This window comes from Fukomys damarensis, unplaced genomic scaffold, assembly GCF_012274545.1.
Source record: "Fukomys damarensis isolate Sample0158 unplaced genomic scaffold, DMR_v1.0_HiC HiC_scaffold_29, whole genome shotgun sequence".
Taxonomy (NCBI): Eukaryota; Metazoa; Chordata; class Mammalia; order Rodentia; family Bathyergidae; genus Fukomys; species Fukomys damarensis.
The window spans coordinates 29904000-29907941 of NW_022900941.1; positions in this window are offsets into that span (position 1 = coordinate 29904000).

The following is a 3942-nucleotide window of genomic DNA, read 5'->3' on the forward strand; positions in this document are numbered from 1 at the left end:
GTAACTAATATTAGGTACTATAATAAGGGCAAAGCATACAACAATGAGCAGAACAGACCTAATTTCCATTTTCAGGAGTCTTATGGCCAAGGAGACAATAAACATGTTGTGATAGTTAATTTTAAATATCACTGTAACCAAATTAAGGAGCACCTAGAAAACTGGTAAGATGTTACTGCTGGGTATGTGTGTGTGAGGGGATCTGCATAGGAGACAGGTATGTGAGTCAGTGTACTGAGTGGGAAAGATCTCCCCTCAATGTAGGCAGCACCATGGAATAGGCTAGGGGTGCAGAGAAAGAGAGAGGGGAAGAAAGGAGAAAAACATTTTCTTTTCTCTGTTCCTGAGTTGGAACATTCTCTTCCTCCTGCCCTTGGACGTCTTAATTCCAGCCTGTTTGGTCCCGGGACTCCACGATTTATATCAATAGCCTTCTGGATTATCTGGCCTTTGGTCTTGCACTGAGAATTATACCATCAGCTTCCCTGGCTCTCAGTCTTGAACTGGCCCACCAACCTGCCTATTGTGGGGGTATCAGCCTCCATATTGCATGAACCAATTCCCTTAATAAATCCCCTCTCATATATATATACACCCCTGAAGCTCCAGTGGTGCGATCGATTAGCATGCTGTACTTATATATATGTACCCCCTAGGGTTGTATCTCTCTGGAAAGCTATAACATACATACCAAGAACGTATGATTATAAACTCTGATATATGCTATGCAATGTTATAAGAACATGTAATGAAACATTTGATCTACTTCAAAGGGCCAAGCCTGGCTTATCAGGGGTAGTAATACATTGGCCAAAATCAGAAGGGTGAGCAGGAAATACTTACGTCAACTATTCTCAACCAGGGGTGATTTTGCCTCCAAGGGACATCTAGCAAGGTCTAGAGACATTGTTCACTGCCACAACTTGTGGATGCTACTGGCATCTAGTGGGTAGAGACAAGGGACGTTGTTAAATATCCTCAGATACTCTAAAAACCAGACCCTTCCATGTTGGTGGCATCAGGACTAAGACATTTGAGTAAAGGAAATGATTTTAGCCAGAGATTAGATCATAGACAGAGATCGAGCCTCATAGTATGCTGGCACAAGAAGCTATCCAATACTGAACTGAATTTTTGGTTTAAATTGGTTGAGACATCACTTTTATTTTCCTTTCCTGTCATTGCTTCTGTTGGGCAAAATTCTGCTTTACAAGGCAAGGGTAGGAATGAATATGACAAAACCATTTCTCTTCAAAATATATACGTGACTGAAAGCTTGACTCAAGAGAATAAAATATAATTGATGAATGTGAGGATTTTTTCCCTTCACTCTAGACTAATGTTGCTTGAAAATGAAAAATATCTTTTTCATATCAAAGGGATATGACTCTCTGAAAGTGGACATTTGTGTCTGGGAGGTCCCCAAATGGTGACCTAGGTTGCGCTGAAATAGAAATTATGTTTTTTAGGAACTAAATTGAATAAGAGATCAGAGAAAGGATAAAAGAGAACTGAGATTTGTAGAGTATTTTCTAAAGTCAAGGCCTGTGGCTACATTATTCTTTCATTTAACAAATATTTATTTAATCTCAACTCTCCTAGATGCTAAGACTTGGAAAAATTAAGACTCAGGATCTAAAAAGGAGGCAGATAAGCATGACAAGGCAGTGCAAACAATGCTCTCATACACTGGGTTTACATAAAGAGCTGAGAATAGGACTGAGTCAATTCATGACTGAAATGAGGGAGGATGTTAGGGTTTCATTGTCAGGTTGTCATCATAAAAAGGAATCCACAGATATGATTTCATGGTGGACACCGAGCAGAAATTCCAAGGGAATGAGCTAGTGCAGAGGGGAGAAAATTGCAAAAGGTGCTGGCCTGCCCAGAGTATGATGTATGTGCAGTATGACATTGAAGATTTGGGCATTGGAGCCCAGGACATGAGTGTTATGGCTTTTATCTAGATGTCCTCCAAAAGCCTTATGTACTCATAAGACCTTCTGGGAGATGGCTGGATCATGTGTATGTGATGCTAGATTAGGGTGTGTGAACATGGATTAAGGGTGTGTGTTAACTAAATTAGTCTACTAATTAGTTTAGGGTACTTCTGGGTGTGGGTTATGGGAAGACCTACCCTGGATATGGGTGGCACCAATCAGTAGGCTTGCAGCCTAGCTAGGATAAAAGGGAAAGGAAGGCTCACTGCTGCTGCTGCTTCCTGCCTGCTACACCATGGACTGTTTCTCCTCTGTCATGTTGCTCTGCATTGGAGCCAGCTAACTATGCTCTTCACTGGAACTGGCAACAAGAAAAATAACTAAGACAATGATGGAGATAAGTGACAGGAGGTGAGGGTGAGGAGGGCTGTATGCCTTACTAGCAAGGCACACTCAGACATGTATGTGCAGAACAACCACTCTTGTGGAGACTGGATGGGAAGAAGGCCAGACTTGGGCAGGAGTGTCTATGGAGGAGACCAGCAGAGTCAGGAGACCACAGGACTCTGGCGAGAGTGTCTGAATACAGAGAAAAAGCACTGCAACACAAAGCAGTGAGATTGCGGGCCACAGGAACAAAAGGCCACATTCACAAAGAGGCTTGATGCAATCACATTGGGCTTTTATGTTTCAGCAAATGAATTTTGGGAGACATTCAGACCATTGAGTTGTCTAGCTTTTTGTGGCTTATATTTTCATATACTTTACTGTGTTTTATATTTATAGTAACCCTATGGGGTTGGCAGGTAGTTATTCTATCACCTGCAATAGTGAAAAGTGAAAACAGAGAAATTAAGTATTTTGAACAAGTAACCATTAATAGTCAGAACAAGACTGGAAACTTTGTTGATTTGTTTCTTAGATGTTTGCATTCACCATGCTCTATCTTTCAGGTTTCTGATTCTGGAACGTATCCCATCTTTCTTTCTTTCATGTGTTTGCTCATGAAGTATATTTCTTTCTGCTAAGAATAAACTTTTTGGCCCCATATCTACATGTTCACTCTTTTTTATGGCTCAAATTAGTATTTCCGCTTTAAAATGTTCTCTGACACACTCCTAACACATTAGCTAGGACTAATCTCTATGTAGTTTCTCTCCCTACACCAATTTTGTACGTAGGTTTCTTTTTAAAATACCTATTACTTTTTTACCAGGAGTAGTGGCACATGCTTGTAATTCCAGCACTAGGGAGGCTGAGACAAGAGGATTGCTGCAAGTTCAAGGCCAGCTTGGGCTACACAGTGAGTTCAATTCCAGCCTAAGCTACATAGTGAGACCCTATCTCAAAAACGAAACAAAACAAAGATATCTATGTTGCACCACATTTAAATGTGTGTGTGTGTGTGTGTGTGTATAAATGTATTGTGCCTTTTCTACTAAGCAGTAGGTAATAAAAGCAGATACATTCTCATTTTTAAATCTCCATGGTGCTTAGTAGAAAGCTTTACTTAGTGGAAAATTGAAAGCATAGCAAGAAGTACTGAATAAATGAGTGAATGGATGAATGAATAAATACGTGAAAAAGATAAAAGCCCCTGTTATATGGTGTTTGGAAAAGAAATGTTTCTAAGATTCTTTTTCCTTCCCAATATCTTTTCTTTATTCCAAACTTGAGAGGAGAAAAGTTATCTTAGAAAAGTTCAAAGATGTTGAAGTAGAAAACCTGCTATTTAATTTTTATGGTGAGATTACCCAATTTCTTACATAAAGTAAACAATAGCTAGATATAATGGTGCATGCTTAATCCTAGCTACTCAGGAGGCTGAGGCAAGAGAGTACATATTGGAAGCCAGCCAAGGCAATTTAGAATAATATGTCTCAAAAATAAAAAAAAAAATAAAAAGGGCTGGGGATGTAGCTCAGTGGTAGATGATCACTGGGTTTAATCTCCAGTACCAAGGTAGGAAGGAAGGGAGGGAGGGAGGGAGGGAAGGAGAAGA